The sequence below is a fragment of the Halichoerus grypus genome, chromosome 7 (genome assembly GCF_964656455.1).
Source record: "Halichoerus grypus chromosome 7, mHalGry1.hap1.1, whole genome shotgun sequence".
NCBI classification, from domain to species: domain Eukaryota; kingdom Metazoa; phylum Chordata; class Mammalia; order Carnivora; family Phocidae; genus Halichoerus; species Halichoerus grypus.
Window position 1 is genome coordinate 126,579,603 of NC_135718.1, and position 14,914 is coordinate 126,594,516.

At 42.0% G+C, this 14,914-nt stretch overlaps 1 long non-coding RNA gene across 1 annotated transcript; it reads right to left on the bottom strand.

The window, feature by feature from the left end:
- Positions 1-3,081: 3,081 nt before the first annotated feature.
- LOC118532250 (uncharacterized) lies at positions 3,082-14,687 on the bottom strand. The gene is made up of 3 exons (XR_004915617.2): positions 14,284-14,687; positions 9,017-9,678; positions 3,082-7,433 (listed from the first exon to the last, which is right to left on the bottom strand). It is a non-coding gene; the product is annotated as an uncharacterized LOC118532250 (long non-coding RNA).
- Positions 14,688-14,914: the final 227 nt, after the last annotated feature.

Sequence of the window (14,914 nt, forward strand, 5' to 3'; positions counted from 1 at the left end):
AACTCCTCTCCGTGTTAAAATGTCACCATATCTTAATACATTCTGTTTTCTCCCGCTTTTGTTTCTGAATAAATACCTTTCCCTCTCATTCTTCATCCCAGCCCTCCTGCTGATCCTGTGCCTGCTTTCTGGCCATTAGCCCTCTTGCTTTCATACCCTCCTCCTCCCTCTTCCCTGGCTCCTTTCATTTATAAACATGAATGCTCATACCCAGGGCTGAATGTTTTTCTTCTTGAGCTTTCCTGAGCTTTCCTGAGGCCTCCAGAGCCTCCCCCATCCTACCAGCTTTTCCTCTCTCTCCCTGCCTCATCTCACAAAAGAGCAACCCGTACTCAGTGCCTCACCACCCACTCCCCCTAATTAATGCCACACAGCCTGGTCTTGAACCTCCAGGGTTCTGCCCTCCTGAGGGCCCTAACCTTCTAGCAGGATGAATCGTGCACACAAACCGCACACCCCAGGGCAGTGTCAAACAGCACAAATAAAGAGCCAGGGGAGAGAAGAGGCGGGCGAGACAGGTGATTGTTTGAGCTGAAGAAGAGCACAGAGGAGTTGGTGTATGACCCGCGCCTTGGAAGATATGCCGCCTCACTCTCGTAAGTGACAAATTAAGCAAAAACGGTAATTTGTTGGGGCTCCTGGGTGGCTCAGTCAGTTAAGAATCTGCCTTCAGCTCAGGTCATGATCCCGGGGTCCTGGGATGGAGCCCCGCATCGGGCTCCCTGCTCAGCGGGGAGCCTGCTTCTCCCTCTCCCTCTGCCCCTCCCCCTGCTTGTGCTCTATCCCTCTCTCTCTCAAATAAATAATAAAATCTTAAAAAAAAAATTAAAAAAAAGGTAATTTGTTGTCCCCACCAGCAGAGAAGTCCAAGTGAGCCCAGGGCTCAGCTGATGCCTATCAGGGCACATTCTCCCATCCCTTGATCTCTTGGCCCTGCTCCCATGTCAGGTTTGTTCTCAGATAGTCTTTCCATGGCCACAAAAACTCCGGGTTCAGGCAGCCTGGGAGCTGATGGTCAGAGTCTCTCTGCAGGTGCCTACCTCAACCCTGAAAAAAGGCTGGCTGCTCAATTTGGGTCACATACCCCTTCTCTAGTTTCCAAAAAAGGAAAGGATATGACCCTGCATGAATAATCAGCAAGCATGATACGATTTTATTGTATTTCATTTTATTTATTTTATTTATTTTTTTAAGATTTTATTTATTTGAGAGATAGAGTGAGAGAGAGCAAGAAAGCACAAACAAGGGGAGTGGCAGAGGGAGGGGGAGAAGCAGGCCCCCGCCGAGCAGGGAGCCCGATGCGGGGCTCAATCCCAGGATCTTGGGATCGTGGCCTGAGCCAAAGGCAGACGCTTAACCGGCTCAGCCACCCAGGTGCCCTGCATGATAGGATTTTAATAAATGATGACATGGAGGGAATCCAGAGATGGAGACAGCGATGAACAGGTGTATCTGGGGGAGAAAACACGTGTCTATAGATGGGAAGAAGGGTATATAAAAGGAACTGTAATTGAAAAGAAATTGGAAATGAGATTGAGGCCTGAATGCCATTCTAAGGTTGTGTGTGTGGTTTTTTTTCTTGGTGAGGGTGGGTGTGTGCGTGGTTATTTCTAGGCATTGATAAAACATCGATGGTTATTAAACAAGACAAATGTCAAGCGAAACTGAGAGTTTAGTAAAAAAAAAAAGACTGTGGTCGTACCAAGTAAAACAAATCAAGGAAGGAATTCCTCAAAGTACAAGGATTTGCTGGTCAGGACAGTAACCTTCCTAGACCGATTCGGTTAGAATGGTTATCTCTTCATCGTCAGAAGCTGAGGTAAGTAGACAGAATAATGCCTTCTCTAGTAGGAAAAGTGGTAACCATTTTTGGGGAAAGACAGTAGGGTGAGACAGAGATTTCTGGTGAAGGATGGTAGGGAGGAAGGAATATAATCATAGCTTCTAGTAACAGAATCCTTGATTAGCAGTACAGGCTTACTGGCTATTAAAATACTAAAATATTTCTATATCGGTTGGTAAATAGCTACTATCCTAACTCCCTCCCAGGGCCGCTGCCTCTAAACCCCAACACCAGTACCCCGAGACGGTCTCAAGTTCCAGCAACTACAGCATTAAGCTTGACCCACAGCGGGCTTCCAGAACCTCCCGCATCATATAATGGTCCATGTCCTCTGTGCAGACTGGTTGATACCTGAGCCATATTGATTGTTAAATATTTGGGGGAGGTTGGGCCACCGGGGGGCGGGGGCTGAGGGCTGGGGAGCTGCCTATCCAGGAATGGGCTAGAACCCTCTTGTGGAGCTGTGTCTGCGGTAGCCTAATGCCCCATTCTTCATTAGGTTCACTTTATGCTGGGACAATGATAGTCACCAGCCAATTTGACGTTGGGAAATTATCAGCATTATCTGTAACCACTTTACTTTTTTTTTTTTTATCCTGCTCTGGGTAACCATGAAATTTAAGCAAAAGTAACATTTAAAAAAAAAAGAGAGAGAGAGAGTAGCTAACTCGGATTTGCCCTTGGATTACTCTACATTTAAACAAATCACAAAAGAGATTAGAGAGCTTCCATTTGACCCAGAAAAAAGAAGTATAATGCCAAAGTGGACAGTGACAGTATAATCTATTTATAACCATCCTCTTAAGAGATACTGAATTTTGTAAAACGCTGAATGTTTTAGGAAAAAGCCAACTATGGCAGGAAGTAAATAAATATAAGTGGCTTGTGCTTGCTTACTCATTTAGCAAAGTATTCTGAAGCAATTTTTTACACAAAGAAAATCCTTAGATGCTTAATATTTATCCTAGAAATATAGGCATTCTTGGGGCGCCTGGGTGGCTCAGATGGTTAAGCGTCTGCCTTCGGCTCAGGTCATGATCCCAGGGTCCTGGGATCGAGCCCCACATTGGGCTCCCTGCTCAGCGGGGAGCCTGCTTCTCCCTCTCCCTCCACTGTTCCCCCTGCTTGTGCTCTCTCACTCTCTCTGTCAAATAAATAAATAAAATCTTAAAAAATATATATAGGCATTCTTTAAACTGTACAATAATTGAGCTTGGAATATCAATTTTGTGGTGAATTTTTATTTTTAGAAAAGCATTTAGAAGGCAAGAGAAAAACAGTTTGGCAGTTTCTCAATAAGTTAAACATAGAATTACCATGTGACCCAGCAATTTCACTCCCAGGTATATACCCAAAAGAATTGCAAACAGGTTTTTAATTAATAACTTGTACATGAACATTCATAGCAGCATGATGCACAACAGCCCAAAGGTGGAAACAATTCAAAAGTCCATTAATGGGTGAATGGATAACTAACTGAGATGTGGCACGTTCGTGCAGTGGAATATTATCTGGCCGTAAAAAGGAATGAAGCGTTGCCACCTGGTACAACATGGATGAACCTTGAAAACACGATGCCGAATGAAGGAAGCCACACACAAAAGGCCACATGCTGTGTGATTCCATTTGTATGAAATGCCCAGAATAGGCAAATCTGTAGAGACAGGAAGCAAGGGCTACGGGAAGGAGAGAATGGTGGTACAGGGGACCTTTGGGGGTGATGAAAATGCTCGTAATGAGAGAATGGCAGTGGTCGCGTAGCATGGTGAATGTACTAAAGGCCGCTGAATTGTACACTTGAAAATGATTAAATTGAGGGGCGCCTGGGTGGCTCCATCGGTTGAACATCAGACTCTTGATTTCGGCTCAGGTCCTGATCTCAGGGTCCTGAGATCGAGCCCTGCCTTGGGCTCCCAGCTCAGTGCTTGTACGTGCTCTCTCTCTCAAATAAATAAATCTTTAAAAACAATACAATACAATAATAAAATGGTTAAATTGAGGGGCGCCTGGCTGTCTCAGTCACAGGAGTATGTGACTCTTGATCTCAGGGTTCTTAATCCCAGTCCCACGCTGGGTGTAGAGAATACTTAAATAAATAAAACTTAAGAAAAAATAATTAAAAAATAAATAAAATGGTTATACTGATGAATTTTATCATAGACCTTGTACCACAATTTTTAAAAGGAAGAGAGAAGAGAAGCTGACTGGGCTGTGAGATCCTGAGAACGTGGGTTCACGAAGCGGCCGCTCTGGGGGAGCACCAGCACCAGCCCCCCCTTCCTAACGCACCCACCTCTGGCTCTTCTTCCTGCAGTCAGCAGCACTTCCTCCCCAGCTGGCTTTCTTTGTGTGTTTTTCCAAGAACTCTCTAATGAGGTTTTTAGTCTTCAATATTTAACTGCTTTCATCACAATGAAAAGACTCTTTTCCTGATACTTTATGTGAAGGAACTAAAGACAAACTACTCTTTGCTCATAAAAATAAGTCATTGTTCCATCCAACCAGAAATGTTTTAGCTCTGTTTTTAAGTGGAAGCTTGTAACAGGGTCCAAGCCAAAGAAGCTTCAGGTAAAAAACCGTTTGACGGCCACAGATGATTACCGTGAGCCAGCTGGGGTGACCAGCTCTCCGGACTGGGAGCTGTGGGAACGGCGGCATGAGAGGGATGGCTCTCTGTACGTGTAGCCCATTGCCAAGATCAACACAGAGCTTCCCTACTTTCAATGTCAGCTTGCCTTCACATGTGCATGTGGTAAATACTTACGTCATTACAATTGTGCATGACCAGGAATAGAAACATCTCGTTTCTTGTCTGCGGAAAATATGCAAAATTCTTTTACACATACACATACACACAAACATTCAATTTTAGATTTCCTATAGATTTCTGAGTCAAAAACAACATCTAAGGCTGCTATTTTAAAACCGAATTACAGAATTTTTTATGACAGGAAACTATCTTAACAATGACACCTTATTTCCTGAAAACTACGAGAAAATTCCACATATTTCCATGTTGACTTTACCAGAGTGCAAAGGCTATAATTCCTACATCTTAGTCACACAAATGGGTATTGCATATGTCATTTGAAACTAAGCATGCTTTACATTCTGAGGTCTTGCCCAGTGTTTAAGAAATATATAAAGTTTGGGGCAAATTGAAATATGTAAAAAATATTAACACTTGAGAAAGGTTCAGATTTACTTTGATTTTAACTGAGACATCACTGCTGAATAACTGAAAGGCTTTCAAAAACCATTTAATCTAATTTTGTATTATTAATTTCAACATCCCTTCTAACAAAGTTTTTCTGTATCTGGATACAAGGTGCTATCCTTTTTTTCTTCCTCGCTTGGAAGTAGCAGTAAAAGGACACAAGATACAGACTTTTCTGTAGTCACTGAAGTACTGGGATTGTTTAAACTGGAAAGAGAAAAACCAAGGCCTAAGGCATCGTTACCCAAACAAGTTCCCCAGAACACCTGTCCGATGAGGTGGTCATTGGCATGTGGCCCAAGTCTAGTCATTGCTTTGTACAATATCCCACCTTGGAGAGTCACAGAAGTCTACTGTCAAGAATCCTGCTCCCCTTTGCCTAACTCGACATTCCCCGTCCTTATTTGACCACTCCCTTCTCCTAGTAACATGATTAACATTCCACAGACACCTCAGGCCTTGCTGGTCTGGTCAGTTCTGCTAAATTTATGGCCCCTGATATTCTGGACAATCATGGTTTGAGTCAAGAAACAGCCTGGCTTATCGAGATGTTTGAATTTTGCAAAGTAATGCTATCCCCACACCAGCAGAAAGCACATTTATCAGTCTTTTTGTCCTTCATCCAGTTTCTGGTCTGGTCCCTTTGGTAGAAAGCAATCAGTCTGAGAGGCAGGGCACATGGTTTGACCTGAGGGAGTTACCAAAAATGCCATGACAAAAAAAAGAAGGCACCCACATTTTCTAGCCACCCTGCTTTCTTGCCATATGCCAATGAGAGTTAAACATGCACATGAACAATTGAGGGTAAAGAGGCAGAGAGACTATCAGTATCCAAGTGATTTCTGTTCATCCTTTAGGACAGGGTTGGGCAAACTTTTCCTGTAAAGAGCCAGATAGTAAATATGTTAGGCTTTGCAGTCTACATGAACTCTGTTGCAACTACTCAACTCTACAGTGTAGTTTGAAAGCAGCCGTAAATAATATGTCAATGAGTGGACGTGACCGTGTTCCAATAAAACTTTATATTCATATACGGAAATCTGAAGTGTGTATAATATGCATGTCACAAAGTATTCTTCTTTTGATTTTTTCAACCATTCAAAAATATAAACATTCATTCTTGGTTCACAAATCCTCTAGAAACAGGCGACAGCCGGATTTGACCCTTGAGCTAGTTTGACACCCCCAGCTTTAGGAAATGTAAGAGACAAGTAGATGAGGAAATAGGGAGACAACAAAATATGTCTTGAGTATCTACTATTTGCCAGAGACTATGCCAAGTGCTGCTGAGGAGGCAGCAGGGAAGGGGAACAAGCAAAATCCCTGCCCTTCGGAAGCACATGTTCTAAGCAAGAGATCCAAATAATGAACAAGATCATTTCAGGTTTGGTTCTTGGTATAGAGGCAATGAACAGAGTAATGAAATAGACCATGTCAGAGAGGCAAAGACAATCCTTTTTATCTTTGTGTTAGTTTCCTGTAGCTGCCATAACACAATGCCACAAATCAAGTGGCTTTAAAAAAAACAAAAAACAAAGAAATTTATTCTTTCATAGCTCTGGAGGCCGGAAGTCCAAAACCAAGGTGTCAGCAGGCAGTACTTTCTACAGAAGCTTCAGGGGAGAATCCATTCTTTGCCTCTTTCCACTCTGGTGGCTGTCAGCATTCCTTGGCATTTCTTGCCTAGAGACTGCTTCAGTCCAATCTCTGCCTCAGTGGACACATTCCCTCCTTGTCTGTGTGTTCTCCTGTCTCGAATCTCCCTCTGCCAAAGGCACTTGTCATTGAATTCAGGGCCCACCTGAATAATCTCCTCATCTCAAGATCCTTAACTTAATGGTATCAGCGAAGACCCCTTTTCCAAGTAAGGTAACGTTTTGCAGGTCCGGATAATTCCTGAATTATCTTTGCTTGGCTATATGAAGTCACAGCCTGCCCACAAATAAATGTAGATAAAATGATCTACTGGAAAAGCACCATTCTGTAGCCACCACTGAAACATGGACTCAGGCTAAAACCACGGTGTGAAAGGCCACTGGAAGAAAGGATATTCACACAGACTCTGTGTATCTTCCAACAGATTACTTATTCATTACAAAGGGTACAGGTACATTTGTGGTAAAGAAATTTGATGAAATGCTTCTGAACCAAGTGATCAGGCCTTGCACCGACGTCATTGAAGTGGCGTACTGAGAGGACCCAACCTTACCTGCACAGTTTCTCAACAGAAATGCATGAGCTGAATCTACTCATGAGGAAGCCAAATCGAGGGACATTCTGCAGATCTGGATTCTTCAAATCGAGGGACATCCTGGATTCTGCAGATCTGGATTTGCCAAGATAAGTTGACTGATTCTTCTAGACAGTAAACTCCTAAGGGACAATATCCATGTCTTACTCATCTGCCAATCCCCAGAACCAAGAACGGGATATTAGTGAAATAATGTAATTTAAAGTATGTACAACAGATACTTTTGAACTGCTTAAAATACCATAAAAGATTAGTTAACAACTTGAAAATATGATCACAATATATTAAATGAGAAAAGCAGGTGCGCCTGGCTGGCTCAGTCGGAAGAACATGCAACTCTTGATCTTGGGGTCATAAGTTCGAGCCCCATGTTGGGTGTAGAGATTATTTAACCAAATAATTATTTTTTTAAAAAAAGATAAATGAAAAAAAAAGCAGTTCATAAAAGCATGATCATTTGTGGTATGTTTTCAGGAAACAAGTACAAGAATTTTCTTGAAAGTGTTAATAGTGGTTGTCCCTGGCTGGGAGGGTTATCGCTAATCTTTTTTTTTCCTTTTTGTACAATTATACATTTTACACATTTTCTAGAGATATGCATTGCCTTGTAATAATGATGTCCACTCATTGGTGACACTGGTCTATTCTAAGAAGTAAAAGATGTGGGCACCCTTTCCCTCCAAACTTAATTAAAATACATTCTCATACCTAAACTGTACACTAACATTTTATAAACCATTTTTCTTAAGTATGAGTCCCCCAAACCAGACCGTTTGTGTATTTTCAAAATGTAAATACCACGGCCCCACTAAGACCTAATGAACAACAATCTCCAGGAGTAGGAGGCCTGGGTGGCTCAGTGGTTAAGGCTACAACTCTTGATTTTTGGCTCAGGTCATGCTCTCAGAGTCGTGGGATCGAGTCCCGTGTCAGGCTCCACGCTCAGCATGAAGTCTGCTTGTCCCTCTCCCTCTGCTCCTCCCCCCGCTTGCACTCTCTCTCTCTCAAATAAACAAACAAATAAATATATAAAATCTTTTTAAAAAAAAAGTCACCAGGAGTAATACCTGGGTAGATGTCCTTGATAAAAATACTGGAGTTGCTTGCTAGCTTTGTCATTCCTATATTAAGAACCAATGTTTTGGGTGTTATATGTAAGTGATGAATCACTAAATTCTACTCCTGAGACAAAAAAAAAAAAAAAAAAGTTAAAAAAACCTAGGCTCCATGGCATAATAGGTAAGATTTTATTAGCACGTGTCTCTGAAATTGTACTTATGTATCTCTCTCTCAGCATCAACTTTGAACTGCTGGAGGCAGGGAATTTTGTTTGATTCTTCTTCCTATTGCAATGACTGATGGGTAAGTGGTGCTTCATCAGGGTTAGTGGGAGGGATGGATGCTTGCATGCAAGAATAACAAACACCATTCACCTTACTCCTTATTTCTGCCACTGTTTTGTAGCCCAAATCTAGCTTGCTCATCTGGAAAATACAGGCATACCTCAGAGATATTGCAGTTTGGTTCTAGAGCATGCAATAAAGCCAATATGACAAATAAAGTGAGTCAAATATATATTTTTTGTTTCCCAGTGCATATAAAAGCTATGTGTACATTATGTAACGGTCTGTTAAGTATGCAACAGCATTATGTCTAAAAAAATGTACAACCCTAATTAAAAAATACTTCACTAAAAACTGCTCACCATCATCTGAGCTTGTGGAGAGTCATAATCTTTTTGCTGGTGTAGGGTCTTGCCTCAATGTGGATGGCTGCTGAGTGATCTGGGAGGGGGTTGCTGAAGGTGGGGTGCTGTAGCAATTTCTTTAAAACAAGACAACAATAAAGTTTGCCACATCGATAGACTCCTCCATTCATGAATGATTTCTCTGTGTAGCACGTGATGCTGTTTGATTGCATTTCACCCACAGTAAAATTTCTTTCAAAATTGGAGTCCATCCTCTCAAACCCTGTTGCTGTTTTATCAACTAAGTTCATGTAAATTCTAAATCCTTTGTTGTCATTTCAACAATCTTCAGAGCATCTTCACCAGGAGTAGATTCCATCTCAAAAAACTATTTTCTTTGCTCATTCTTAAGAAACAACTCCTCATCCGTTCACGTTTTATCACGTTTTATCATGACATTGCAACAATTCAGTCACATCTTCCAGCTCCATTTCTAATTCCAATTCTCTTGCTAATTTTCACATCTGCAGTTACTTCTCCCACTGAAGTCTTGAACTTTCAATTTGTAAAAAAAAAAAAAAAAAAAAAAAAAAAAACCACAGTATCTGCAAAACACAGCCCAGCAAAGTACAATAAAACGCGGTATGCCTGGAATCATGTTAGGCAGCTAGAATTGTAACCTGACCAAAAAAGAAAACAAGTTTAGAAATATGAAATAATTCTAGTAGGTAGATTTGCTGCATGGAAATGACAATGAGGCATAAAGATATGGAGTGGCTTCATGCACAAGATATTTTTAAAATGCAAACCAAACTTTTCTGTAGCTTTTTATCCATACCAGGCACTAGTCCAATAATACCAGGCTTTTGGCCATCAGCTTTAATTAATTCAATTCTACATTGAAGTCAGTATTCTTCAATAACTCCCTTTTCCAAAAATGCATTTGAGGTATTGATGTTAACATTTTATTAATAGCTCTGCAATATTTGCACTCTGTATAACATTAATATCAGGGATCCAAAAATAAAATGAAGTGGAACTCAATTTTTCCTGGGCAGACTTCAACCCTATTTGCCAAATAAGTATAGTCCATATATATGTGTATCAATGTGGCCACTAATTTATCCAAGACCCCAGATTTTTATCAAGTGCTTAGTAGCTATCAGATACTGTAGAATTTATATATTCAGGGACCAAGGAGATGTTTGTAAAAATGACCACAAATTCTCCTCCCTACGTCTATATCCTTGCAGTGTGATATCACACTTCCCATCAAAAGGTAAAATCTATTTCCCCAGCCCTTGCATAGGAGTTGGTCCTGTGATCTGTGAAAAAAAAAAAAAAAAAAAAGAGAGAGAGAGAGATACAAGCAGTGGCTTTCATTCCCCTATTAGGGTTTCCTCTCCTGCTGGTTTTGGGGCCCTCACACTACCATGTGGATGAGCCTGAGCTAGTCTGGTAGAGAAGAAACATGGAGATACACCCAGGCTCTCTGGCCAGATGCCAGACACATCAGCAAAGCCTTCCTGGTTATTTGGCCACCATCTCACCCATCGGCTGACTCTAGACATGCAGCGAGCCCAGAAGAAATCAGCTGAGCTGCCCAGACCAGAATCGCCTGACCACAGAATCACGAACTAAACATATGGTTGTTTTAAGCCACTAAATTTGGGGTGGGGAAGCTTTACTAACAAAAGCTATCTGACTAAAACAGGCAAGAGTTTTACGGTTCAAACACTACAGTCTAAAGAATTCTTACTCAGGGACTTTTGCGGGACGTTCTCATAAAGTCAAATCTGCAAAGCCTCAATTCTGTTCCCCCTGTGTGACAGACAAAACAGCTACTGGAAGCCCAGCAAGTGCACTCAGGCTCGGGGAAAACACCACAGTTTATTCAGCAAACATTTACTGAGCATCTATGGAGTCTATGGGAATACAAAGATGATTAAATAACTCAGGCTCTGCTCCCAAAATTCTTAGCCAAGGAAATGGAAAAACACAATAGTAATCAGAGGATTAGAATAAAATCTGATAATCTCTGTGAAGGAGTCAGGCATGCTGGAGGCGGCAGGGAGGGTGAGTAAAGAGAAGGGATCGAAGGCCTTCTGGTCCTACCACTGAAGCCAGATCTTGAGAGATCTTGAGAGATAAAAGAGGTCAGCCAGGAGAAGTGGGGGATGGGAGTTTACAGGGTCAAGGAGAAAGGAGGGAGCCAGGATCCCATTCACGATAACTTCAAGTAGTTCCCTGGAATTGGAACCCAGAGCACAAAAATGGGAAAGCGGCAGACAAGAGTGGAGCTAAAGAGGGAAGGGTGATGGCACCCCACACAGTGAGAGGTCATGCTAAGAAACTTGAGTTGTATTTTGAAGGTAAAGGGGAGCCACTGAAAGTTTTTGAGGTGGGGAGATGACATGATAAGTCTGCTCAACTTGCCAGGAGCGAGAATGGTGAGAGGGAAGTCAACTGGAGGCAGGGAGACCAAGGAGTTAAGTTGCACTAAATGTCTTGAAATCATGATCTACCTGTGGTTGGGAAGATATAGTGATCAGCATTGAATTCATTGCATCAAATGGGGGTGGGGTGATCAGGGATAGGTAAGAGAAGATAATTGTCAAGGGTAGATTAGGGACTTACTAATACAATGGGGGAGCTGGTTTGAAGATAAGAGTTGGAAGCTGAGCTTTTTTTCTTTTAAGGTTTTTTATTTGAAAGAGAGAGAGAGAGCCTGTGCCTACATGAGTGCCCGTGGGGGGAGGGGCAGAGGGAGAGAATCTTCAAGCAGACTCCCTGCTGAGCGTGGAGCCCTATGGGACAATTGATCCCATGACCTTTCTATGAGATCATAACCTGAGTCGAAACCAAGAGCCAGCCATTCAACTGACTGAGCCACCCAGGCACCCCGGAAGCTGAGTTTTGACATATTGAGTCTGGGGCATCCACGAGAACGCCGAATGGAAATGTACACCAGGAATGTGCTGCTGGGGAGCTCAGTAGAGACATGGAAGCTGAAGGTTCAGGTTAAGGTGATGGATGTAGAGACATTCCCCAAGAACTTTTGGGGCTATGCCCTTGCGAAAGTAACTTTCCTCTCTGGTTTCCCTGTCTGTAAAATGAAGATATTAATCATTATGTGACAGGGTTGTGGTGAAAATTACACATCATAATGCTAAACACAATGCTTGGTACATGATATGCGTTCAACACATGCTTATTGTGAATGAGAATCAAGAGGGGAATGTATTCAGTGAGAAAAGGCCCAGGAGGGGTGGGGATCTGGGGAACTCCAGTATTTAAGAAACAGGCTAAGGAGCAAAGGATACTGAAAGAAAAAAAATAAGCAGAAGAAAACAAGGTAACCATTCAGAAAGCTGCTTACTAATATACTAAGATATACTAATATCTTCCAAAGAAGGTCATACACATTGACCAATAATTCCTCTTCTGTGTATCTATCCTAAGGAAATTTTTTTTTTTTAAATTAAGAACAATATGGGGCACCTGGGTGGCTCACTCGGTTAACTGTCTGCCTTCAGTTCAGGTCATGATCCCGGGGTCCTGGGATGGAGCTCTGCGTCGGGCTCCCTGCTCAGCGGGGAGTCTGCTTCTCCCTCTGCCTCTGACCCTCCGCTCCTGCTCTCCCTCAAGCTCACTCTCTCTTTCTCTTTCTCTCAAATAAATAAATAAAATCTTAAAAAAAAAATAAGAACAATATTTGTATAAAATGTCTACTGTGCTTTAAATAAACATAAACATAGAGAAGAGTTATAAAAACTGTGGTAAATTTACAGGACTTACTTTATAACAAGGGTGGGGGTCCGAGTTGGGACAGTGATGACAAATGAGGATGTTCATAAACCAGAACAAAGTATACCAACTATTAATAGAGATCAGATTATATGATATGAGAATTTCTCATTTTTGTTATTCCTTAATTCATTACAGTGAGTATGTATTAATCATACCCCAAAACCCCTACCTAAAATAAATAAATAAATAAAAGGAATTACAGATATTTTACTGGGGGGAAGGAGGGGCGGGAGAATACTCACCTTGCTTCCAATGTCACTCAAAATATGACCTCTGCCTTTCTATGATTGTTTCTAATGATTCTGATGATTCCTCATCATGTAACCTTCCTCCTGCCAAATTCAGCTTGTTGAATTGAGTTTTCCTACTTCCTACCCTCCTTTCCTTTCTCAGACTTTTCCCTCTGCTGGAATGCTGCCTCCCAGAGACCAATACCTGACCTCTAACTCGACAGGCCTGTCTATCAAAACATACCTATCCACCAGCCCCACCGGCCCCTCTGACCCACCTGGATCTTATCTCTAATCTCTCTTTCTAGTCAGTGACTATGGCTTTGTGCTTCCTTCAAGGCATTACTATTTCATTTCATGCCCAGAATACTCACCCTAAGGTCATTCTATGGACAAGCTTGGTGGGGGGTTGGGGGGAGATCTCCAAACACTCTAATATCATTGCAAAACTGTGTGTGTGTGCACATACGTGCTTTTTTTTTTTTTTTTTTTTTTTGAGAGAGAGAGAGAGAGGACTCATAACTTTCACCAGATTGTCAAACTTTCCATGAACCAAAAGACAGTAAGAAACACCATTCAATTCTCATCTGGTCCTTCTGTCCTACCGGCTGGAGGAACCTCCGGGATTTATCCAGCTTGGTGCCTGGGAAAGAGCCTTGCCGAAAACAGGCATTTGGTTGTTGAATTCAACTGAATGGAGTCAACACAGATGTTGGCATCTACCAAGTGGAAAGGGGAAAGTTTTAAAAAGAAAGAAAGGTCACCTGGGTGGCTCAGTCGTTGAGCGTCTGCCTTCGGCTCAGGTCATGATCCCAGGGTCCTGGGATCAAGCCCCGCATCAGGCTCCCAGCTCGGCGGGAAGGCTGCTTCTCCCTCTCCCACTCCCCCTGCTTGTGTTCCCTCTCTCCCTGTCTCTCTCTCTGTCAAATAAATAAATAAAATCTTAAAAAAAAAAAAAAAGAAAGAAGAAAAAAAAACCCAAAAAACAAACCTTACCTCCTCCAGTGTAAAGATTCTATCACAACCCACACAAGAACAAAAGTGAAAGTGAAATCATTGTATTTTCTTTAAAAACCTAGGGCCCAGCCTGCCAGCAAGGCTAGGATTAGGGGATCGGGCGAGGTCGTGCACAGTCCTCAATCTGCCCCTGATTCATTTCTATTTTGAGTCATAATTCTCTCAAACTCACTATACCTCATTTCCTATTTATGCAACATGGGAAAATAGTTCTTGCCCCTTACTTACCCAATGAGGAGGTCGTCAGGAAAACAGATGACACACAGAATGCTTTCTGAACACTTCATTAGGCGGTCTCCACAAATCTTTTCATCAGCAAGCCTGGGACTGCAAAGGCCCGCTCAGCTGTAGTGCTTGTTTTGATGTCCCGATGCTTTCTTTCAGGTCTAAAATATTTCCAAATGTGCTCAAGTTTAACATCGACGGTAAGAAAAATCTTGGGCTGGAATGCGCTCTGACCACACTCCAGAGCAGCATTTCTCAATTTTTAACCCATATTCCCATTTGATAAGCATTAGAAATCTCGCTCCCTCTTTAAACTTTGTATTATGAAAACAAGGGTTGATTCCCCCCCTTTTCAAAGTCTACACTTCTATAATAAATACTATTCAGCAATAAAAAGGAATGAACTATTGATTTGTAACAGCATGGATGAATCTCAAAAGCGTTATGCTGAATAAAAGAAGCCAGATCAAAAAGAGTACGTTACATATGATTCTATTCACACAAAATTCTGGAAAAGCAAAGGACTCTCCATGACAGACAAGGAGTTGTGGGGGGCGGTGGGGGGGGGTGGTATGGCAGGAGGGGCTCTAGGAAACTTTAGGGGGAAGGAGTGACAGAGATATGCACTATCTTG